The following is a 26,760-nucleotide window of genomic DNA, read 5'->3' as shown; positions in this document are numbered from 1 at the left end:
GAACACTTGTTCGGTTTCCACAATGTGGAATAGATCTATTCTACTGCAAATCCTTTCTTTTCCGTATTTTAGGAAGAGGTAGTATGGACCAAAAAAAGTAAAAAAATCATCCAGTAAACATGGGCTCTAAAATGCGTACGTTAATAGCTATGATCACTTGATTGTTGCGATGATGAACAAGTACTCAAAACTCTGGAGATTCGCATTTTAGAGACCAATTGTATGATCCTTTTTTTTGATTTGGTGTTACGAAACTGTTTCCAAAACTTGTAAAGGTATTTTTGAAACACTTTGTATATACAGGATGGACCGAAAGCTACGAAAAGGTTGTAAGTGAGAATAAAATTTTTATTTATTCTTTTGTCATTTTTTGTTTCAGAGTGTGCCAAAGAAAGTGTAAAGAACTTGCCATCCTTGTTCTGTAAGTGTGTGAAATATCATTAGAAACTACCTTTCATAGCAATATACACAGGCCGAATATTAATACCGTTTAAAAACGCTGTTAACCATGTAGATGACGCTAAGTAATTCAATACAATACACATAGGATGGTGAATGCCGGGAAGTACCCCAGAAATGTAAGGCAAATTTTGAACATACGACTTCACCAGATGAGGTACCTCGCCGCACCTATCAGTGGCTGAGACTTCTGTAGGCTTATACCTGCTCACCCGAACCACGTCACATATTCACATCAATGTGACTCCGCGTCTACTTGAGCGACGTTAGCGCATTGGACTCGGGGTTCGAACCATGCGTCTAGCAGCCAGCAATTTTTTCATTGCTTGAGAAGTGCTTGGAATGAAGTATTGATTAATTTACCGGTCTTCCGGTTTACTTTAGTTCACTGGAAAGTGCAGTAAAAAAAAACAAAAACAAAAAAAAACCTACCGTATTGTAAGCTTCCGAATAGCGTCGCTACCTCTAAATGACTTACGTTTTCTTTGCTACATAATGTCCGTAAACAAAAAATTGAAGCGGAAAGAGGTAAAAAAAAAATTAGAACAGCTTTCGCTTGGTCGCAGTGGCGACGTCAGTTTTGTAACTTCCACTTTTTCAACAGATCATTGTCGGAGAAGGTGTTCGAAATTCGCATAATTTTTTAGAATCCAAGTATGGCGTTACTGTAACATCACTTCACGCCCGTGCTCGAGAATACCCTCCATATTTGAGATGTGACGTTACACGTTCAACACTTGTCATTCGCTTTTGAGGTATTTCGCTAAGTTTGAAACTTGAACCAGGAAAAGCACAAAACGAGCCAATAGAAGCTGAAGGCAGGAACATATGCAGAGGCACTATATACGAGTAGAATGATAGGTCACAGAATGAAGTCCAAATGAAACTATGGACGGAGTTGATTGAGGACAGAAACTGACTCCATGAAGAGAGAATGAATCGTAGAGTATAAGAAAGAATGCTCAAATGAGGCAATATGCTTTGGCTGACACTACGTGATCTCGAGGCTACTAATATCATTATCATATCGGGCTACATGCCCGTCTTCGGGGATGTGTAATTTAGTTTTGTGCCCTCATAAAGTACTGTAGATGTTTTAGGAGATGTCACTTCAACTTTGAGCTAGTTTCCAGCACGTCCTAAGCTAACAAATGCAAGTAAAATCTCCGAACACATCTACAGAAATTCTTCGAGGGTACAAAAATACATTACACGGGCGCTGAAGATGGACACCTAGCCCGTCAGCGGTCGGGCCAAATTCAAAAATAAACAAGTAGCCTTGCCGGATGGAAGGGCACAACAGCGACGCTTGGGCAGTGCTGGCCCACTCACCGATGACACGACGGAGTGCAGGAGCAGGGAAGCGGCGAGGCGGTTGCGTCCTCTTTGACCCAGTGCCCCTGCGAGACTGAAATATCCCCCCGGGGCGAGGATGCTGGGCGCCGGAGAAATCTGGGATACTTTTCGAAAGTCGGGAGTTTCCCCACCCACCCCCGTGGCTCAGTGGGGGGCGCGACGCCTTCACTACTACCCCCCCCCCCCTCCCCCCAGAGCTGCGCAATGGCGGCCGCGGACGGCAAAAACAACCCGTGGGCATCGCGCGACGCGTGCCGTCGCCGCCGCAACAACCCTTTTTCACCCCCATTGTGATGCAACGCGTTCGGTTCCGGACGGGAGAAATCCAGGGCGCGACTTTCTCTTGCGCCGACCGAGCTCAACCCTTTGCTCTCCGTGTCTGTAACCCACCTGCGGGGGGTTGTATTGTCCGCCGGCGGTGGTCTCTCGGACGCGCCAGGTCGCTACGCCTGGAGTGACCTGCTTAACAAGTTGGTCGTTGTGCATCCTGGCCTCCCACACTGAAGACACTTTTGTTCGGAGTCTTTTGTAGCGCAGGTGAACTGCTCTTACGTGTCGGAGAGACAAAGATCGTCCCCGTCGCTCAAACCTCCCATGTGGTTCTGGCTATATACTACTGTATTCGACACACTGGCGTAGCTGGGCAACGTTGATCAAAAGTTTAGCTTCACCAATTGTAATTCGTTACTAAAAAATTAACTTCGTCAAACTTCAAAGCGTAAGTTCACGGGAGATTTATCGCAAGTTCAAGTCGATGGTTAATCGTTAGCTCGTAATGGTATAAACTTCATTTTATGGGCATAGTGACATGAGTGAGTGACTCAAACGTAGCGCCGTTGCTTCAAATAAATTTTGGTTGGTGAAATTTAGGTGGGCCATCGAAGACAGACAAACAAATTAATCATTTAGTTAGGAATGTCAAATCACGAGAGAGGGCTCTGAGGACTATGCGACTCAACTTCTGTGCTCATCAGTCGCCTATAACTTAGAACTGATTAAACCTAACTAACCTAAGGACATCACACACATCCATGCCCGAGGCAGGATTCGAACCTGCGACCGTAGCGGTCGCTCGGATCTAGACTGTAGCGCCTAGAACCGCACGGCCACTCCGGCCGGCTAAATCACGAGAGAATCAAAATTCAAGAGAATCAGATTGTATCTGACATAAAGTGCGTATTTCCCTTAATGAACATCAGCATCTGAAAGTCGACGTCCGAGGGCTAGGATCGTTTAGAAGACAGAATGTATTTGCCCACAGAAAAACACCGTTAGACTGTAGTAGCCCACGGCGGTGTATGGGTATTATATTTAGTAAATAAATTTACTAAAACATGTTCCCCAAGAAACATTGTATCGTTGAATGTGTCTTTTAAGGGGAGGCTTACTATCTTTGGCCCGCAAAAAGCTTATTCTTTGAGATTTTTTTTATCAGGATGTGTTATAGATATTAATGTCAAATTTGGTCAAAATGTTTATTGATATTTTCTCTACAAACTGGAATTTTTTTGAACAGAAATGTTGAAGACCAAAGGCGGAAGTGCCGTTGGAACGAAACAAAATTTCGATGTAGACCTCCACGCAGGGTACCTCACAGGTCAGCCAGCTAGTCTGAAATCAAAATTGAGTTGACGTTAGCGAAGTATATAAGATTCCTTAGGAGTTGTACCTCGCTTAAATTATTTGGACCATAGGAAACAAAATGGGGGCCATTTGAAAAACATAGGGTTTGTTTCATCGATTTTTCAACTTCGTTTGCCAAGTAAAAATATTTTTAGTTGATAGGTCGGAATAATAGTGGTACAACTCCTAGACTCTTTAGTTATCTTTGTCGGAAATAAAGAATCATGCCAATCGGTTCAGTAGATTTGAAGTTAACGTACCACGCGATAAAAAAAATTATTTCGAAAAAAACGCGTTTGAAGTTTTGACTACATGTAAATGCAATATTATGCAACTTACGTTCAATCTGCTATTCCGGGTCCATAAACTAGTCCTTCATCTTCCTCACAGAGGGCGTTCTGCTCGACCTGGGCCATCCTGCGCTGCTCCAGAGCCGCTCGTACGGCCGGTGACAAGCGGTTTTCGGCCGCTTGAATCCGGTGGTCGTCCGAATGCTTGGCGAACTGCGTCGATTAGAGTCCCAGGGTGACGTCCATCGTCGTCATGGTCTTCAGATTTCCTCAATACCCTTCGTTGAAGCTGCTCACTGCCAGGAAAGTCGCAATCTCCACTGTCTTCACATCACAATACAAATGCTTTGGGGGCTAACTTCCAAACACACGTGTTCAAAATTTCATTTGAATTTTGTGTGTCTCCTCCCAAGCACCGGTACAATAACTCGTCTTCCGAAAGAAAAAAAACTGGTGTGTGGAAAAGACCGCTTTCAGGCAGGTGCATTTTTTTTGTTCACCCGCGAATAACAAACATTTCTGTTCCGTATTCGGAAAAACCGTTTCAGGGGTTGATTCTAAAAACTTTTATGGATCAAAAAATGCAATTTAAAAAATCGATTTTTGTAACCAAAAGATAGTAAATATCCTCTTAATTTGATTTCCAGCCACATTTTGAGTAGACTGTTGGGTTTACTTTATACAGTTACTTAATGGTATATTGCTTTGATCGAGTATGCTCATCAACGATACGTCTACCCAATGTTCACCTCGAAATTGAATTTTTACTGGAATTTAAAATTTTTATCAGCGTCTCGAAGGACTTCGATTCGACGACATCTAAAGAAAACATGTTCTTAACAAAAAGAGATTACTACCTTGAGACACAACGCTGCCAGATGGTGCAATGCCAGAAGACTCACCAGTGCGTCTCTGTTCTAACCTTTTAACCGGATTACTGCTACTAACTCTGCTGTCGGTATCTCAGTGCCCCAGATTGACTTTTCCTTTAGGACAGCGCCTTCACTGTTCCTTTAAACTGTAGATGATGCAATTCATGTGCTCACATTATATGTTGTTTCAAGTTCTTAAGGTTCTAAGTGCGAGTAATAAGTGTTGATTTTTTAGACAAACACTGCTTACCATCGAAATGTGTTTTCTTTTCCCCCGATATGGATACATGCGATGACGGATTTTCATCAGTTGAAGAGATAGCATCCGATTTTCTGATCTACTTTCCACAGCCAGTCCATTAACAAAAAGTAATACGTAACGTCATTTCAGTACTGAGTCAGCATAAGCAGACGACACCCAGTTATTCGCGCTCGCACTCTACTAATTACACCGGGCGCGCGCACGCCGACATAGTCATACAACTACATGACCCGAACTTGTCAGAAAATGATTTCCGACTGTGGCTCGGTATAATAGGTGTCACACACAGTAGGTATTTAATTAAGGATTAACTGACTCAAAGATAGTTAATGGAAGTTAAAATGTCCGTTAATTTTTTTAAAAAATAACTTAAAAGTTAACCCGTTACTCGAAGAGTTATTTCGTTAATTAACGATTACCGGATGAACGGTTTTGTGCCCAGCTAAGCTGACAGAATACACGTCGATCGCAACTCAGCTTCCACAATCCAACCTCAGCATTAACTCTCCTGAACTCTCAAGATCCTAGAAGCAAACGAAATCTACAAGTGGTACAGACCCCCTATAATCTACAGTACAATTTCAAAATTCTACATGTAGCGAAATATTCCTACGCGCATACTTCCATTGCTACGGAGTTTGGTGGAGATTTCATCCCACAGTAACATTTCTCCTTTCCTACATTGATGCACATACCTATTTCATTAGCCAAAACACTTAAGAACTAATCTCTATAACTTTAAATGCGAACATTTTAGGTTAGGCTTTACCGTGACTGTTATTGACATTAAATGAAACAACAAGTTTACTGTTACAACGGTGACTGGAAACAGTAAACTTGCTGTTTCAATTAACTAATCTCTACTTTTGTATCCCACCTGGTAGGTGGCGCGTGGGTCTGCTCCTGTAAACTGAAGGGTAGGCTGAATGTAAGAACTGAGTAGGAGCAGGAAAAGGTGAAATGCTTCGTTACTGCGTGTAAATTTAAATCACCTTTTACCATAGGAAGAATATGAATACATAACTTTGCACTGAGGAGCGCGTAGGCGCGAAGCCGGATGTTCCAAATGGTTCAAATGGCTCTGAGCACTATGGGACAACTTTTGAGGTCATCCGTCTCCTTGAACGTAGAACTATTTAAACCTAAATAACCTAATGACATCACACACATCCATGCCCGAGGCAGGATTCGAACCTGCGACCGTAGCGGCCTCGCGGTTGCAGACTGTAGCGCCTAGAACCGCTTGGCCACTCCGGCCGGCAAGCTCACAGAAGTTACATAGGCAAAATCTGTAGTGGCTCGCCCACTATGAAATAGAAATAATGTTGCTTGGTCCTCTACTGGGACTCAAATGGGTAGAATCTGGAGCGGCGTTCGTAGAGCTGCACAGTGCGCTGTCGTCGGTGTCTGTGTTGCACTGCCAACCGAATAACTTGTACCTACGCCGTGGCGTCGTAGCTGTCGATACCACATCTAAGCTAAACGTAATGCGTTCACTTGATAGTTTACTTTCATGGATCACTTTTTAGTTAAATTACCCATCCCATGGGAACAGTAGTCACATTGACCATCGCACCGGAACAATGATTTTTTTACTCGGAATAAAAAGTAGCCTATGTGTTGATCTCCACTCCGAAGTTCATCCAAATCCGTTCAGCCACATCATCACAAAGGGGTAAAAAATATCCCAAAACGACGAAGAAAAAGCAAGCAATTCCTAGTTCGGGGCAACACAAGTTGTATGCCGGTCGGTGTGGCCGTGCGGTTCTAGGCGCTTCAGTCTGGAACCGCGTGGCCGCTACGGTCGCTGGTTCGAATCCTGCCTCGGGCATGGATGTGTGTGATGTCCTTAGGTTAGCTAGGTATAAGTAAGTCTAAGTTCTAGGGGACTGATGACCTCAGATGTTAAGTCCCATAGTGCTCAGAGCCATTTTTGAAGAAATTGTATACTATTGTTCAGAAAAAAATAGAATGACTTGAGATAGGACGTTCATATTCACAGAACAATAACGTTAGTATGTTCTGCTGAAATGATTAGCTTTTGAATCATGTAGACCAGCGAGTTCACTATCAACATCGATATCGCAGCACAACAACACCACGTACTAGTAAAATGTGCCTGCGGCATTGGTTATCGCTATAAACCACAGGTAACGTATCAGATTGACTTAAGCAGACGTGCAGGATGCCTCGCAAACGTGTACGCGAACTGTGCCGAGAAAACAGTGAGTTTGAACGCGGGCGCACTATTAACTCGAGAGGATGTGATACATCCATCGCGGAAATTGCTGCTAGTGTGGGTCGAAGACTTTCGGTAGTGCAACGGATGTGCACAGAATGGTTCAAAGGAGGCCGCAGAACACAACGCAGTGGGTCAGGTCGCATCACCCAGACCAACCCCTGAGAAGATCGACATCTCCCCCGAATGGCATTGCAGGGCAGGTCCGCGTTCTCAGCTGTCCTCAGTGGAACCGCGTAACACATCGTACACTGTCCGAGGTCACAGTTTGCCGCCGTTTATTAAGGTATGGGTTACGTGGGCATCACTTCTCCTGCTGAGAATTTTTCCGGGTTGTATGGCCGTGGTCCATGGAACTCCTCCATCCCTGAAGTTTCGTCCAAAGCAACGTTGGGCATCTTCGGAGGTGCTGAGTCTTACCGACTGACGAGTCGGACGTCGAAGAGCGGCCTAAATAACGTGGAAAGCGGGCGTGCTCTGGATTTCACGTGATAGCAGAGATAAACCTTGTCAAGGATAAAACATTTTAACTATCGATTATAATACGTCAAAGATAAAAACTTCTCATCGATCCTGTAGCGCCACAGTCCATATACAGGGTGAGTCACCTAACGTTACCGCTGGATATATTTCGTAAACCACATCAAATACTGACGAACCGATTCCACAGACCGAACGTGAGGAGAGGGGCTAGTGTAATTGTTTAAAACAAACCATACAAAAATGCACGGAAGTTTGTTCTTAATACAAACATACGTTTTTTTTTTTTTTAATGGAACCACGTTGGTTTTGCTAGCACATCTGAACATATAAACAAATACGTAATCAGTGCCGTTTGTTGCATTGTAAAATGTTAATTACATCCGGAGATATTGTAACCTATAGTTGACGCTTGAAACCTCCGACGTTCAGTTGCTTGTTGTAACAAACAGGGGCCACGGTCGGCGTGGAGGACGCATAAATTGGCCAGCCCGTTCTCCTGATCTTACACCTCTGGACTTCTTTCCGTGGGGAACGTTAAAGGAGAATGTGTACCGTGATGTGCCTACAACCCCAGAGGATATGAAACAACGTATTGTGGCAGCCTGCGGCAACATTACACCAGATATACTGCGGCGTGTACGACGTTCATTACGCCAGAGATTGCAATTGTGTGCAGCAAATGATGGCCACCACATTGAACATCTATTGGCCTGACATGTCGGGACTCTATTCCACTACGTAATTGAAAACGGAAACCACGTGTGTACGTGTACCTCACCCCTCATTGTAATGTACATGTGCGTCTGTGAAAAAGACCAATAAAAAGCTGTTAGCATTAACCAATTACACGAGCCCCTCTCCTCACGTTCGGTCTGTGGAATCGGTTCGTCAGTATTTGATGTGGTTTACGAAATATATCCAGCGGTAGTGTTAGGTGACTCACCCTGTATATCTGTGGCGCTACAGAATCGATGAGAAGTTTTTATCTTTGACGCACTATAATCGATACTTAAAAAATTTATCTCTTCGACGTCCGACTCGTCAGTCGGCGAGACTCAGCACAACCAGGAGCACCTCTGAAGATGTCCAACGTAGCCTTGGACGAAACGTCAGGGATTGAAGAGTTTCATGGACCACGGCCGTACAACTCGGAAGAGTCCTCGGCAGTTAAAACATCCGGTCGTGAAAGCCTTCATTGTATCATCACTTCTCCGTTTACCTTCGACGAATGAGGACAAACATGCTAGATGACAATGATGTATGGAACGATGTCACTGGGCACAGGAATAGCGTCAGATAGTGTTTTCGAGGAATCCAGGTTCTGTTTGTTTGAAAATTATGGCCGCATGTTCGTTCGCCGCAAGCAGGGAGAGCGGCATCACTGTGACTCCATTCGCACGAGACGTACCTCGCTAACTCAAAACCTTATAGTGTGGGTTGCTGTTGGGTTCAGCTACAAATCACAGTTCGTCCCTGTCCAGAGCACTGTGATCAGTGCGACCTACGTGAATGACATGCTGCGCCCCATAGCTATTCCCTTTCTGCAAGACACCCCAGACGCCATTTTTCAGCAAGACAATGCACGACCACATGTCACTGCACGTACACTTGTCTTCCTGGTGTCACAGGATGTCGGCCTTTGGTCTCGCCTGCAATATCACCAGACTTGTCGCCAATTGAAAATCGTTGGAGACGGTAAAAAGACTGGTACAGCGCCGTGACCCAATGCCAGCCACCACAGATGAACTATGGAACCAGGTGAATATTACGTGAATGGCTGTTCCACACGACGCTTTTCGTGCCGTATACGATTCGATCCCCTCACACACTGCTCCTAGTGCGTAACAGGACACATGCTGAACCGTGGTGACTAAAATGCTACTCATTTGTGCAGAACATACCAATGAGTATGTCCCGTGAATACGAACGTCCTATATCTAGTCGTTCAAGGTGTTCTCTTTTTTCTGAGCGTGAGTGTATAATGCCATGTCTGACAACGTTTACTGTTGTTCACGTGTGTGCCTGTTACCAGAGGATACGCTCGCACATCAACAGCAAATCCCTCCTCTCATGTTCTGTATGTAAAGGCACGACGTCACTGTGTCATAAAGCAATTAACGAAATCGTCCTTGTGAATCTTCAAGCGTCTCACAAGCTATAAGATATGTCGCACACACAGCAACTAAACTGTAACGGGATTTTATGGAAGTATGGCTTAGACTCTGTGAGGATTGTGTAGGCATTGCATTAGCTACGTTGAATCGTAAACGTAGATTATAAACAATAAAATCATTTCCACAAATACGACACAGTTCAAAAGTCAAAGGGTAAACAGGTTTCTATAGGAGTAATTATTGTTACACATTTCGCGTTTATTCTTCAAACCAATAAATATATTGTACTACATATTTTTAAAGTAGCCTTTGTTTTAATTGAGGGTATACGCTAATTCCATCCCAAATTTCATCCTAATACGTTCAGATGGTTCAGTGTGAAGGAGTAACAAGGCGCCTGTATTTTCTAGACCCAAATTCGCGATAGATTACAAATTTTGATACTCACCAAAGAATATCGTATTTAAATGAAATAAATAAAAAATACATTAATTTATACTTTACTAGTACCTTCTAAGTTTAAGGAGTACGGGCAACCAACTGTACTTACTAGTGCTCTGAATTTTCTCTTAAGTGTCTCTATCCTTCAACAGCATATGCAACACGAATTTTATCATAGATCACCTTATCCGCTAACATTGCTTTCAAAGTTTCTATAGGAAGGTGAGTTTTCTCACTGATATATATATGATTCATGTGGGAAAACGCGCTTTCAGTGGTAGCATTAGTGCCAGGAACGCACAACAGAAGCTCCACTAATTTGAGTAAACTCGAGAATCATTTCAACCGCCCTCTGAGTTGGCAAAGTGTTGCTAGCTGTCCATTTACTAATTTTCTCAATGGTTACAGACTGTTTGACACTGACACACCCATCACAGATTTGATTTTCAGCAAACACGTTACACAGCACAGTTCTGATATCTACAGAAGAAATTCCGTGCCATCCCATACTGAGGAAATCAAAAGAAAAGGAGGGAACATTAGGAGTTCTGATACCTACAGAAGAAATTCTTTCGGTGTCATCCCATACAAAGGAAATCAAAAGCAAAATAGGTAACATTAAGAGTGGACTGGGTATTCCACTGTCAAATGCAGGGGAGAGAGCGGATTGGTGGAAGGAGTACACTGAAGGCCTCTGCGAGGCAGACGACTTGTCCGATGACGTCATAGAAGAAGAAACGGAACTCCATAGCAAAGACATTCGAGATCCATTCATTATTAGAATCAGTATTCAAAAGAGCATTATAAGACTTGGGGTCAAGTAAGGCAGAAGAAATAGATAACAGTCCATTAGCATTTCTGAAATCATTGGGAGAAGTGGCAACAAAATGACTACTCACGTTCGTGCATAGAATGTATGAGTTTGGCGATATACTATCCGACTTTCGGAAAAATATCATCCACACGATTCCGAAGATACCAAAAGCCTACAAGTGCGAGAATTGTCCCACAATCAGCTTAACAGATAAGGTATCCATGTTTGCTGATGAGAATAACGTACAGAAGAATTGAAAAGAAAATTGAGGTTCCGTTAGATGACGATCAGTTTGGCTTTAGAAAAGGTAAAGGAAACAGAGAGGTAATCTTTACATTGTGGTTGATAACAGAAGCAAGACGGAAGAAGAATCAAGACACGTCCATAGGATTTGTCGACTTGGAAAAAGTATTCGACGGTGGTAAATTGTATAACATGTTAAAATTCTGAGCAGACTCGAATAATATAGAAAATGTACAAGAAGAAAGAGGGAGAAACGAGGTTAGAAGACCAAGAACGAAGTGTCCGGATTAATAAGGATGTTAGACGCTGATGTAGTCTCTCGCTTCTACTGTTCAGTCTGTATACCGAAGAAACAACGAGGGAATAAAAGGGGGCTTCAAGATTGAGATTAAATTTGAAGGTGAAAGAATGCCAATGATAATATTTGTGATGACATTGTTATCCTCAGTGAAAGTAAAGAAGAAACTGTTGAATGGAATGAACAGTCAAATGAGTACAGAATATGAACTCTGAAAAAAACGATCGTAATGAAAAGTAGCTGAAATAAGAAAAAACTAAACTAAACCACTCCCGCACAGGCCATGAAGGCCCAAAGGTACCGACTGGCCGCCGTGTCATCCTCAGCCCAGAGGCGTCACTGGATGCGGATATGGAGGGGCATGTGGTCAAGCACACCGCTCTTCCGCCCGTATGTCAGTTTCCGAGACTGGAGCCGCTACTTTTCAATCAAGTTTTCCTTACAATGGCTGAGTGCACCCCGCTTCCCAACAGCGATCGGCAGACCGGATGGTCACCCATCCAAGTGCTAGCCCAACCCGACAGCGCTTAACTTCGGTGATCTGACGGGAACCGATGTTACCACTGCAGCAAGGCCGTTGGCGGAAATAAGAGTAGCGAGCGGCTAAACTGCAAAATTGGCAGTCACGAAGCAGACGAAGTTAAGGAATTCTGCTACCCAGACAGCAAAATAACGCATGACGGACGAAGCAAGGAGGACGCAAACAGCAGACTCGCAATGGCGAAAAAGGCATTCCTTGCCAAGAGAAATATACTAGTTGATTTGAGTAAGAAATTTATGAGATAGTACATTAGGAGAACACCACTGTATGATAGTGAAACATGGACTGTGAGAAAACCGGAACAGAAGGGAAACAAAGCGTTTGAGAGGTGGTGTTACAGGAGGCTGAAAATTAGGTTGGCTGATAAGGTGAGGAATAAGGAGGTTCTTCGCAGAATCGTCGAGCAAAGTAATGGTACACACTGACAAGAAGAAGGGACAAGATGATAAGACATCTGTTAAGACATCAGGGAATAACTTATATAAATGGTACTAGAGGGAGATTGGAGGGTAAAACCTGTAGAGGAAGACAGAGATTGGAATACATCCAGCAAATAATTGAGGACGTAGAATGTAAGTAAAATACTCTCAGATGATAAGGTTGTCAGATTGTCAGAAGAAGTGAATTCGTGGTTGGCTGCATCTAACCACCCAGAAGACTGGAAGGACAGGAACGCTAATTTGAATCAAAAAACTTCGCATGTTTACACGAATGTGGCCTATTCCTAATGGTTTGAGCAACAATTGTGTTTTTGGACTAGTGGCGTGCACGTATGTCTCTTACCTACTCAGTCTCTGTCACATTTTAATCTAGACCAACCTACACCGTTGCTGTAAACCACTCTGCTCGGGATGTCATTCTGGCACAAATTTTCCTCGTTGGAAGCGCAGTTGTCCGCGGTGTGTTTTGAGAGAAGCAGGGCGAGGGCTTGACAGTTTTGTAAACAGAAGCATCATGTGGCTGTGGTTGTATACCGCTGACTAAAATGTCACGCATCTGCACTAATGAAGAATATGCAGAGACGGTGTATGCTTACTGCTTCTGTGATGGTAGTGTTCCCGCTTCTGTCGAGGAATACCTTCGGCGCTTTCCGACACGTCGAACTGCTAATCGTAGAGTGTTTACCAGAGTTTTCAGCACATCACGTGAAATAGGTGTTATTCCATGTGACCATCTTTCTTCTGAATGCTCACCCACCTGTGCAGGAACAGCAACACGCTGTTGACATGCTGCGGCGTGGTCCTATTACGAGCACACGACGACTTTTTGCAAGTATCTGTGTAGCACTAACACGTGTATGGCGAACATTACTTGCGGGAAACTTGTACCCATTTCACACAGGGCGTGTTCGCAATCTTCACTTTGCAACAACGTCATAAGACTTCAATTTTGTCACTACTTAAATGACAATCGTTCTTTGCTTCCGTTAATACAATCCACTGATGAGGTAACGTTATACGGAATGGAATCAAAAACACATGTAATAATCATCGATGATCGACTGATAATCCACACGCAACAGTGTAGGCCAATTTCAGAGTTCGTTTATCGGTCAATGTTGGGTGCGGCATGATTGGTAACAAGTTTACAGGGTAGTCGTTTCAGAAGAGAGTATGAGACAACAAAATTATTTGCATATTTTGGAAAATTCGTGTGTTGAACGCCATGACGACATTCCTTTGGCGATGCGAACTTCCATGTACGAGTCCAGCATGACGGAGCCCCTCCATATTACTTCACATGTGTGAGGGAACATCTCATGCGTACTTGGCATAACAGTTGGATTGGTCATGATAGTAAATTTCTGGCCTCCGAGATCGCCAGCTCTTACGCCATTGCATTTTTGTTTATGGTTAGATGATGCCTGAGGTGTGCAAACGAGAGGTGAATAAGAGAGATGAACTGCTTGGTCGCGTCTTAGATCCTGCTGCCATACATCTACATGGATACTCTGCAAATCACACTCAAGTGCCTGACAGAGGATTCATCGAACCAATTCGACAATAATTCTCTATTATCCCAATTTAGTACAGCGCGCTGAAACACCGAACACCTGTATCCTTCCACGCGAGCTCTGATCGCCATTATTTTATTATGATGATCGTTTCTCCTTGTGTAAGTCGGCCTCATTAGGGAACTTGCGGAGGCCCTCAGACAGGCAACACATGTTGTCCCACGAGTCCTCAAATGACTGAAGGTGAAGTGTTCAATAGGCGAAATCTGGAGTGTGTGATAATGCTTGGAGGTGAATCTGCCACAAATACGTATTTTTCAACTGATGCTCTCTCTGTAAAACGTATGTTACCATGTTCACAAACTGCTGTACGTGTGTACGTATGTAAACATGTCAGTGTACTAAATAATTTGGAGAATATATAATGATCTACATTAAAAGTGATCTATCCTGGAAACCATTCGGAATAGGGCAGATGTCCATATGAAGTTTTCTGCTTGGGATGTGCGTTCCTGTCCAAATACTGACCATTCCTTGTGGGTCACGCAGTATGTCACATGCACCCTAGAGCATCCTTCAACATCTCTAAGCACTCTCATTTCCGGTAAGGAGACGCACGTCCCACTCCCACATCTCAACATCTGTGCCGCCATTATTTTGTAATTTTTGTTATGTTTGGGCATCTTGTTATTCTGCTTAAAAAATGGCTCTGAGCACTATGAGACTTAACATCTGAGGTCATCAGTCCCCTAAACTTTCAGACTGAAGCGCCTAGAACCGCTCGGCCACCGACGGCCGACAGTTCAGCTTATTCCTGGTAGCGGTACACACATTTAGTTTCGAAGCGTTCTGGATTTACTTCTGTACCTCAGCCCTTGTCGAGCCGCACGTCAACCCTGTGGTAGCCTGTGATAACAGAAGTGTAACACGTGCTAAATACAATTCTCACCAGTAACCACACTGCAAGACCTTGGGTGGAAGCAATGATAAGCACACTCGATGCAAAACTGAGTTGTTGCTTGCAAAACATAGTGTGTGACGTGCCTTAATCAGATTACTTCGAATTCCACTATAGTCGGAGGAATAGCAGTTGTATCCAGAGATGACAAAAGTTATGGGATATCTCCTGATATCGATTGGGGCCTCCTTTTCCCTGACGTAGTGAGCACCTCTACGCAACGTGGACTCAGCAAATCGTTGGAAATCCCCTGCATAAATACTGAGCCCTGCTGCCTCTGCAGCCGTCCATGATCACTGCAATGTCACCAGCGAAGGATTTTGTGCACGGAACTAACCTCTAGATTACGTCCAACAAATGTCTGATGGAATTCATTTTTTGTGATTTGGGTGTGCCAATCTTTCGCTCGAATAATCCAGAATGTTCTTAAAACCAGTCACGAACAGTTGTGGCCCAGTGACATGGCACATGGTCGTCGATAAAAATCCATCGTTGCTTGGCACCAAATGGTCTCCAACTAGCCGAAGATTACCAGTTGCAGTCAATGATCGGTTCGCTCGGACCATAGGACCAAGTCCATTTCATGTAAACACAGACCATACAGTCTGTTACATGTAAGCACGGAGCCACCACTCCTCCTGTTGACACGTTGAGTGCACGGTTTCGTCTGGTGTGCGCCAAACTCGAACCCTATCATCCGCTCTTACCACCTGAAATTGGGAGACCACGCCACGGTTTTCCAGTAGTGTAGGGTCCAACCGATATGGTAGCGAGCCGAGGGGAGGCGCTGCAGGCGACGTTGTGTTCTCTGCTGGCATAGCCCATTAACCACATATTCCGCCGCACTTTCCTAAGCATACGTCCGTCGTGCGTGCCACATTGATTTCTGCGGTTATTTCACGCAGTGTTGCTCGTTTGTTAGCATTGAAAACTCTACGCGTACAACGCTACTGTTCTTGGTCGTTAGGTGAAGACTATAGGCCAACGTGTGGTTCTTGACGAGAGGCTATTGCGTAAAATGTGGTGTTGTCCACAAACTCTTCAACTGTGGATCTTCGAGTATTGAAGTACGAAACGATTTCCGCAATGGAATGTCCCACGCGGGTAGCTCTAACTACTATACCACCTTCAAAATAAAAATGGTTCAAATGGCTCTGAGCACTATGGCACATAACATCTATGGTCATCAGTCCCCTAGAACTTAGAACTACTTAAACCTAACTAACCTAAGGACATCACACAACACCCAGCCATCACGAGGCAGAGAAAATCCTTGACCCCGCCGGGAATCGAACCCGGGAACCCGGGCGTGGGAAGCGAGAACGCTACCGCACGACCACGAGATGCGGGCCCGCCTTCAAAGTCTGATATTTCTCCTTCGTACAGCCATAATCACATCGGAAACCTTTTCGCATGAACCACATGTGTACAAATGACAGCTCCGCCAATGCACTGCCCTTTTACACCTTGTGTACGCGATACTGCTGCCATCTGTATATGTGCGTATCGCTGTCCCACGCCTCAATGTATATCGAAATTCTGATTCTAGCTTTGGTCACTTTGGCAGTATGTGCGCATGTAAATATTTATAATTTACATTGCTGCGTTCAGTCGTAACGTGTGCAGTGGTCGTTCCAAGAAAATGATTTCCAGACTCAGCTGTGTGAATCGGGGGATCATGTGAACGCATATGACTGCGCTAAACATCCTGCATATGTTACTGAACGGAAATGCTCACCAGTACGTGGTACTAGTGAACGAATGACAGGAAATGATTGTTCAGTCACAGAGGACCTAGCCCAGTCGGTTTGAGAATTTAATAAAAAGAGAACCAGTTAAAGTTGTTTGCTCTTTTTATGAGTATTTTATGACTGTGGCATTTATCGCGTGCTCATTATGATACTAATAATTTTGCTGTTGCCTTACTTCATATTTGCCTTACTTCATATTTGCATGTTGTGATTCGGAAGAAAAGGTTTCGTTAGTAACGGTATGTTGTTGTTGTTAATGTGATCCTCAGTCCAAAGACTGGTTTCATACAACTCTCCTTGCTACTCAATCCTGTGGAAGCCTCATCATATCCAAATAAGTAATGCAACTTATATCCTTCTCAATATGACCTAGAGAGGTGGCGAAGTGTTTAGAACACTGGACTCGCATTCGGGAGGGAGACGATTCAAACTCGCTCCCGGCCAACCTGATTTAGGTTTTCCGTGAGTTCCCTAAATTGCTTGAGGCAAATGCCGGGATGGTTCCTCTAAAAGGGCATGGCCGACTTCCTTCTCCATCCTTCCCTAATCCGATGTGACCGATGACCTAGCTGTTTGGTCCCCTCCCCAAATCAACCAACCTAACCTGACCTCCTTCTGAATTTGCTAACTACCTTCCTCTCATGGTCCCCGACTAAGATTTTTAACCCCACACTCCAGTATTAAACTGGTGATCTCTTGCTGTCCCAGAATGTGAACCTACCAACCGATTGCTTCTTTTAGTTAAGATGTGCCACCAATTTCTTTTCTCGCCTAGATGAGGACCTCCTTATTAGTTACGTCATCTACCCATCTTACATCCGGCATTCTTCTGTAGGAGCCCCGAGCAAGGAGGCGCAGTGGTTAGCACCATGGACTCGCATTGGGAAGGACGACGATTCAAACCCGCGTCTGGCCATCCTGATTTAGATTTCCCTAAATCGCTTTAGATCAATACCGGGATGGTTCCAATCGAAGGGCACGCCCCCCAACTTCCTCCGCGATCCTTCCCCCAATCCTACAGGACAGATGACCTCGCTCTTTGGTGCCCTCCCCATAATCATCCATCCTTCTCTAGGGCCACATTTAAAAAGCTCCTATCCTCTTCTTGTCAAAACTGTTTATCGTCCACGTTTCACTTCCATACATGGCTACACTCCAGATAAATTCTTTCAAAAGATACTTCCTAACATGTTAACAAATATCTCTTATTCAGAAATGTTTATCTTGTCTCTGCTATTTTATTTCTCTCTACTTCGACCGTCGTCAGTTATTTTGCTCCCCGAATAGCAAATCTCTTTACTGCTTTAAGTGTCTCATTTTCTAATCTAATACCCTCAGCATCACCTGATTCAATTCCACTACATTCCATTATCCTCCTTTTGCTGTTGTTGATGTTCATCTTATACCTCCTTTCAAGACATAGTCCATTCCGTTCAGGTGCTCTTCAAAGTCCTTTGCTGTCTCTGACAAAATTACAGTTCATGGAAAAACTTCATAGTTTTTAGTTCTTCACCCTTAAGTTTAATCTCTTTAAAAAAATCGGTTTCCTTTACTGCTTGCTCATTTGACAGGCTTCATAACGTCGGGTACAGAGAACAACCCTGTCTCACTTCTTTCTCAATTACTTTCTTTTCAGCCCCTCGACTCTTACAACTGCCATCCTGTTTCTGTACAAATTGTAAACAGTCTTTCACTCCCTGTAACTTACCCCTGCTGCATTGAGAATTTCAAAGAGAGCATTCCAGCCAATGCTGTCAAAAGCGTTCTCCAAATCTACAGAAGCCATGAACGCAGGTTTCCCTTTCCTAAACCTATGTTCTAAGGTCAGTCATAGAGTCAGTATTGCCCACATTTCTCCGAAACCCAAACTGATCTTCCACTAGGTGGGCTTCCTCCATTTTTTCCACTCTCTGTAAAAAATTAGTCAGTATGTTGCAACCATGACTTACTAAACTGATGGTTCGGTGATACTCACACCTGTCGGTAGCTGCTTTCTTTGCAACTGGGCAGCTGAAACCATCGTACCAGTAAGTCCTGCAGGGTTTGCAGGTGAGCTTCTGTGATGTGTGTAAGGTAATAGATGAGGTACTCCCGAAAGTGAAGCTGTGAGGGAGGTAGAGTATTTGTTTGTGAGTCCTCATCCGGCACATAGGTTTGGTCTGCCAGGAAGTTTCAAACAAGTGTACACACTGCTTCACAGCGAAAATTTATTCAGAAGCCTGCGCTCACCTTTGTAAACGCTCATTATCTCCTCTGACCTGACTTCAGTTATCGGCCACATGCAGCGAGGCGACAATGTGGCTCATGTTGCCGGACGAAGATGTGGATCTTACTCTCTTTAGCTACAAGTCCACGTAGCTGTTTCCCAACAACCGCCATGTCATGTCCTATGTCAGCCTCTTCTCCTTAGATTATCATTTATATGCAATGTCATCAATAATTTGTTGTTTGTATTCCAATCTCCGTCTTTCTCAGCAGTTTTTACTCTACAGTTGCCTCTACTACCACGAACTTCATAAGCTGATGTCTGAACGGTTGTCCTAGCATCCTGACCCTTCAACTTGCCAGTGTTTCCCACAAAATTATATCCACACCGATTATGCAGGGAAGCTTCTCATTTCTTATCAGAGGAAGTAATTTTCAGCATCCTTCTGTAGCACCATGTTTCAAGAGCTTCGATTTTGTTCTTCTTTAGCTACGCACAGACCATGAATGGCTTCCATACCACACTGCACTCTAAATGTACAGCTTCAGAGATTTCTTACTCAAGTTAAAAAGAATATTGGTACTAGTAGAAATCTTTGGGTCACGAATGCTCTTGTACGTTATCAGAAATTTCTTACTCAAGTTGAAGCTGATGCCGGTATCAGTAGGCACCCTTTACTCACGAATGATCTCTTTGTGTTTGTCCGGTTCTTGTATTGTCCACACCTCGTCCATCAGTAGTTACTTCGTTTCCAAGGTAGCGGAAATCTTTCTATTCGTCAGTTAAATAAATACACAAGATATTGAATAATATTTATTTTGGCATATAATTGTATTTCAATTTTTATTTTGTACATCTGACTCGCCATAGCTTCGGATCGCAATATGTATCTGTGCCATGATAACTTGTTCGCATAATGGAAAATTTTTTGACAGACCACTGCGTAGGGATAGGACTGAAATTTATAGAATGTCACGTAACTGAATATCATCACTTTCATACAAGATAAACGAGCCAACCTTCCACACAAATTCAGTACTAAGCAACCTCTACCATGCAACAACGGTGTGAAGTATCCTCTGCCACACATCAGTAGAAAGCATTATCTGCCCACACAACATTTTACAGTACATCTCCTTCTGTTACATGGAACTGAGCCGCGCGCGGTAGCCGCGCGGTCTTAGGCGTCCTGTCACGGTCCGTGCGGCTCCCCGTCGTAGAGTCGAGTCCTCTCTCGGGCATGGGTGCATGTGTTGTCCATAGCGTAAGTTAGTTTAAATTAGATTAAGTAGAGTGTAGGCTAATGGACCGATGACCTAAGTAGTTTGGTCCCATATGACCTTACCACAAATTGCCAAATTTCTACACAGATTTGGAAAGAGTGTGGAGCACCATCTAATGCAATGTATTCGTATGAATTACCCTCTCCCGTCTGCCACAGACCAGTGATGCGAAACACTATCATAAGTACCACACCGGTACGAAGCACCCTCTGACATGTCACACTGGTATGATGTACTACCTGCAACATAACTGCTGTAGCATGCATTCTTCACTACGGATCATAGCTATGAAGCAAGCTCTGCCGTACGCAATCGCTGGGATTCAACCTCTACCATGAAGCACTGGCATTCAGCACGGTCTGCCAAGCAATAGTGGATTAAGAGCACTCTGCCGTGTAACATGGCATCAAGCACTCTCCGCCACACAATATTTGTATGAAACACCTTATGCTACACTACATTATTATGAAGCACAGCCTGCTGCAAAACATTGGTACAAAGCATTCTGTGCCAGATTACAGTGATACGAAAACCCTTCCGCCAAGCAATATTGGTATAATACACCCTTTGCCATGTAACTGCGGTAGCTTGCATCCTCCACTACGTACCACTGGTGAGTGGTGTCCTCTGCCATCCAACGTTGATACGAAGCATAACAACATACATCTCTGTAACACGGGACATTGGAATGTAGATTGAGTGACCAAAAGTGTGCGGACACCTGGATAAAAACAACCTAGAAGTTCGTGGCTCCCTCTGTCCATAATGCTGGAATTCAATACGGTGTTGGCCTACCATTAGCCTTGATGACAGTTTCCACTCTCGCAGCCATACATTCAATCAGGTGCTGGAAGGTTTCTTGGGGAATGGCAGTCCATTCTGCACGGAGTGCTGCACTGAGGAGAGGTATCGATGTCGGTCGGTGAGGCCTGGCAAAAAGTCGGCGTTCCAAAACATCCCAAAGGTGTCCTATAGGATTCAGGTTAGGACACCGAGCATGCCAGTACATTACAGGTATGTCGTTGTCGTGTAACCACTCCGCCACAGGCCGTACATTATGAAAAGGTGCTCGATCGTGTTGAAAGATGCAGTCGCCATCACCTAATTGCTCTTCAACAGTGGGAAGCAAGAAGGTGCTTAAAACATCAATGTAGGCCTGTCTTGTGGTAGTGCCACGCAAAACATTGAGGGTAGGAAGCCCCGTCCATGAAAACACAACCACACCATAACACAACCGCCTCCGAATTTTATTGTTGGCACTAGACATGCTTGCAGATAAAGTTCACCGGGCATTCGCCATACCCACAACTTGCTATCAGATCCCCACATTGTGTACCGTGATTCGTCACTCCACAAAATGTTTTTTCACTGTTCAATGCTCCAATGTCTTCACTCCATATACCAAGCGAGGCGTCGTTTGGCGCTTACCTGCTTGATGTGTGGCTTAAGAGCAGCTGCTCGAGTATGAAATCCAAGTTTTATCACCTCTCGCCTAACTGTCATAGTACTTGCAGTGGGTCCTGATGCAGTTTGGAATCCCTGTGTGATGGTCTAGATAGATTTTCTATTACACATTACCACCCTTTCAACAGTCGGCGGTCTATGTAAGTGAACAGACGAGGTGGCCTGTACGCTTTTGTACTGTACGTCCCTCCATGTTTCCATTTTACTATCATATCGGAAACAGTGGACCTAGGGATTTTTAGGAGTGTGAAAATCTCGCGTACATACGTATGACACAACTGATACCCAATCACCTCCCCACGTTGGACGTCCGTCAGTTCCGCGGAGCGCCCCAGTCCGCTCTCTCAACATGTCTAATGACTACTGAGGTCGCTGACATGGAGTACCTTGCACCTAATATGAAAAACGTATGTTTTTGACGGTGTCCGGATACTTTTGATCACGTAGTATAGCACTCTCTACCACACAACATTGCTGAAAAACATACTCTCTCTGGCAGCACTGCATAAAGCACCCCCTGCTACGCCCAGTCTGTAGATGGTACCTACAGTAGTGTTACTTTAGTATGAAACGCACTCTGCCATGCAACAGTAGTACGATGGACTCACTGCTACCTAAATTGGTTATTATGGACCCTCTGTTATCCATTATTATTAAGAACCACCCACTAACATACAACGACTGTAAGAAGTATCTTGTGCTACGCACTTCTTTTAAGAAGCACTCTCTAAATTGTGCCATTGGTCTGGAGAACCCCACACCACACAACATTTGTACAAATCACTCTCTCCCAACCAACACCGTTCACCTTCTGGCGCACACAATTTTAACAGGTCAACATCTGACAAGTAACACTTGTATGAATTACCCTCTGCCTTGCACCACTGGAACAAAACACCTCTACCATATAACTTTGATAGGATACAACCTTTGTAAAGCTATGACACACCAATATGCAACAGTGGACCAAAGGACACCCGGCCAACAAACATCGGTGTTTAGGACTCTCTGCAATACATGACTGGCACGAAGGTCATTATGGTACATGTCACTAGTACAAACCACCTACTGCCACGCTGCATACGTACGAAGCATCCCTCTCCCCTCCACTCGTAGCATAGGAAGGGTACACCCGCCAACACACACAATGGCACCAAGCATTCATCATTTGTAAAAAGCTTCTTCTCCCATGCACGATCGGCAGTATGCAGTGCCTGCAATGTACACTCCTGGAAATGGAAAAAAGAACACATTGACACCGGTGTGTCAGACCCACCATACTTGCTCCGGACACTGCGAGAGGGCTGTACAAGCAATGATCACACGCACGGTACAGCGGACACACCAGGAACCGCGGTGTTGGCCGTCGAATGGCGCTAGCTGCGCAGCATTTGTACACCGCCGCCGTCAGTGTCAGCCAGTTTGCCGTGGCATACGGAGCTCCATCGCAGTCTTTAACACTGGTAGCATGCCGCGACAGCGTGGACGTGAACCGTATGTGCGGTTGACGGACTTTGTGCGAGGGCGTATAGTGGGCATGCGGGAGGCCGGGTGGACGTACCGCCGAATTGCTCAATACGTGGGGCGTGAGGTCTCCACAGTACATCGATGTTGTCGCCAGTGGTCGGCGGAAGGTGCACGTGGCCGTCGACCTGGGACCGGACCGCAACGACGCACGCATGCACGCCAAGACCGTAGGATCCTACGCAGTGCCATAGGGGACCGCACCGCCACTTCCCAGCAAATTAGGGACACTGTTGCTCCTGGGGTATCGGCGAGGACCATTCGCAACCGTCTCCATGAAGCTGGGCTACGGTCCCGCACACCGTTAGGCCGTCTTCCGCTCACGCCCCAACATCGTGCAGCCCGCCTCCAGTGGTGTCGCGACAGGCGTAAATGGAGGGACGAATGGAGACGTGTCGTCTTCAGCGATGAGAGTCGCTTCTGCCTTGGTGCCAATGATGGTCGTATGCGTGTCTGGCACCGTGCAGGTGAGCGCCACAATCAGGACTGCATACGACCGAGGCACACAGGGCCAACATCCGGCATCATGGTGTGGGGAGCGATCTCCTACAGTGGCCGTACACCTCTGGTGATCGTCGAGGGGACACTGAATAGTGCACGGTACATCCAAACCGTCATCGAACCCATCGTTCTACCATTCCTAGACCGGCAAGGGAACTTGCTGTTCCAACAGGACAATGCACGTCCGCATGTATCCCGTGCCACCCAACGTGCTCTAGAAGGTGTAAGTCAACTACCCTGGCCAGCAATATCTCCGGATCTGTCCCCCATTGAGCATATTTGGGACTGGATGAAGCGTCGTCTCACGCGGTCTGCACGTCCAGCACGAACGCTGGTCCAACTGAGGCGCCAGGTGGAAATGGCATGGCAAGCCGTTCCACAGGACTACATCCAGCATCTCTACGACCGTCTCCATGGGAGAATAGCAGCCTGCATTGCTGCGAAAGGTGGATATACACTGTACTAGTGCCGACATTGTGCATGCTCTGTTTCCTGTGTCTATGTGCCTGTGGTTCTGTCAGTGTGATTATGTGATGTATCTGACCCCAGGAATGTGTCAATAAAGTTTCCCCTTCCTGGGACAATGAATTCACGGTGTTCTTATTTCAATTTCCAGGAGTGTAGTATTGATAAGTACCATCCTTTTTCACACTACACTGGAAAGAAGCAAATCTGTAACATTACATTCGCAAGCAGCACCCTCCACCACACTACATTGGTAAGAAGCACACTCTCCCCCATGACATTGGAGAGAAGCATGCTCAGACACACTAGATTGGTGAGAACAACACTCTGCCCCATAACACTGGAGAGAAGCATCCTCTTCACACTACATTGGTAAGAAGTACCTTTCGATACACTACATTCGTGAGGTGCACCTGCCACCAAATTACATCGGTACAAAGTACCCTTCGCCTTGGTAAGAAGCACACTCCCCCACTAAATTGGAGAGAAGCACCATCTTCAACACTTCAATGGTGAGAAGCAGCCTATGTAGATCCACAATGGTAAGAAGTATCCTCTGCCATCCAACACAGGTAAAAAGCCACTGTACACTGGTAAGAAAAACCCTCTTCAACACTACATTCATAAGAAACGTCCTCTGTCACACTACACTAGTAAGAAACACATTCTGCTCCATGACATTGGAGAGAAGCATCCTCTGATATACTTTGGTAATAATTACCCTCTGATACACTACATTCGAGAGATGCACCCTCTGCCACATTACATCGGTACAATGTACCCTCCGCAACACTACATTGGTAATAAACACAATCTGCCCCACAACATTGAGGATAAGCACCTCCTTCAACACTTCAATTGTGAGAAGCACCCTCTGTCACACCACATTCGTAAGAAGTACCCTCTGCCATCATACACAGGTAAAAAGCCAATCTACACTGCCACTCTAAAGTGATAAGAGATACCTGCTTAAACAGTGCATTTATAATAAGCGTCCTCTGTCACACTACATTGTTAAGAAGCACCCGGTGCCACACTACTCTCGTAAGAAGTACCCTCTGATACACTGCATTTGTAAGAAGCACCCTCTGCCACACTACATTGGTAAGAAGAAGTCTCTGCTACCCTACAGGTAAGAAGAAGTCTCTGCTACCCTACATTGATACCGAGCGAGGTGGCGCAGTTGTTAGCACACTGGACTCGCATTCGGGAGGACGACGGTTGAATCCCGTCTCCGGTCATACTGATTTAGGTTTTCCGTGATTTCCCTAAATCGCTTCAGGCAAATGCCGGGATGGTTCCTTTGAAAGGGCCCGGCCGATTTCCTTCCTCATCCTTCCCTCACCCGAGCTTGCGCTCCGTCTCTAATGACCTCGTTGTCTACGGGACGTTAAACACTAATCTCCTTCCTCTCCTTCTCCTACATTGATAAAAAGCTCTCTGCCACACTGCACTGGTAAGAGGCAGCCTCAGCTACAATACAGTGGTATGAAGTTCCATCTGCCACTCTACGATGATAAGAAAAGCCCTCTGCAAAACTACATCCATAAGAAGCATCCTCTGTCACACTACACTGGTGAAAAGCACTCATTGCCCCACTACATTGGAGAGAAGTAACCCCTGTGCACTACATTGGTAATACGCACCCACTGCCACAGTATACTGGTAAGAAGCCCACTCCACTACACAACATTGGAGATAAACATGCTCTGCCACACTATATTGTATGGAATCTCCCTGTGCGTCACTATACTGATAAGAAGCACTCTTAGCCTGACTACGTTGGTAAGATGCACACTCCGATACACTGCATTGGTAAGGAGAACCCTCTGCCACAGTAATTTCGTAAAAGGCGCCTTCTGCCTTCTATATTGGTAAGAGGCACCGTCTCTCACGCTACTACATTGGATGGAAGCGCCCTGTTCAGTAGTACACTGGTATGAAGTACCCTCCGCCAGACCACACTCTGCTACTGTACATTTGTAGTAAGCACTCTCTGCCAAACTGCATAGGAAAGAAGCATCATCTGCCACACTACATTTGTAAGGAGCACCCTACTCTGGTAGGGAGCTCCCTGCGCCATACAACATACTAAAGAAGTACCCTCTGCCACACTACACTGATAAGACGCACCCTCTGCTACAGTAGCTCTGTAAGAAGCGCCATCTGACAAACTGCAATGGTACCGAGCACTCTCTCTGCCAGCCTACATTGGTAGGAGGCGCCCTCTTCCACACTGCAGTGGTAAGAAGTACACTCTGACTCGCAATGTCAGTAGAATCTATCCTCCGCCACAAACTCTTTTTGCGAGACCCCCTGCCACACGCAATCTGAAGTACCTTTCGCTGCACAACATAGTAGCAGGGGCGGTCTGTGGGCGTATTGCTGCCGGATATAGGTGACACTGACGTCGTTTTCTAGAGAAATGCACAGTATCCCTATTTTGTTCATTAATCCTACATGAATCCCCCGATCGATAATCATTACTTACGACGTAATCGAAGAAGGCTTTTACTTGCCGGGTGAATTACATTTATTAGGACTCCAGACAGACGGCAGTGCGATGCATACGGACTTACTGCTAGGTTTATTCGAATGCTTGTGATGAGATGATGTACA

The 26,760-nt window shown here is 45.0% G+C and overlaps 1 protein-coding gene and 1 long non-coding RNA gene across 3 annotated transcripts in view; one reads left to right on the top strand and one right to left on the bottom strand.

Annotated features, from left to right (window-relative positions):
• The window catches only part of LOC126293359 (uncharacterized), a 299,009-nt gene extending 297,155 nt beyond the window's left edge, over nt 1-1,854 (bottom strand). For both annotated transcript variants that reach the window (XR_007552274.1, XR_007552275.1), the window contains exon 1: nt 1,792-1,854. The gene's annotated coding sequence lies outside the window, so the exon portion shown is untranslated. The remainder of the gene's footprint in view (nt 1-1,791) is intronic.
• The window catches only part of LOC126293363 (uncharacterized), a 1,719,051-nt gene that overhangs the window by 1,031,792 nt on the left and 660,499 nt on the right, over nt 1-26,760 (top strand). The window lies entirely within an intron of this gene.

This window comes from Schistocerca gregaria, chromosome 10 (genome assembly GCF_023897955.1).
Source record: "Schistocerca gregaria isolate iqSchGreg1 chromosome 10, iqSchGreg1.2, whole genome shotgun sequence".
Lineage (NCBI taxonomy): Eukaryota > Metazoa > Arthropoda > Insecta > Orthoptera > Acrididae > Schistocerca > Schistocerca gregaria.
This window is presented reverse-complemented; position numbering and strand designations above follow the sequence as displayed.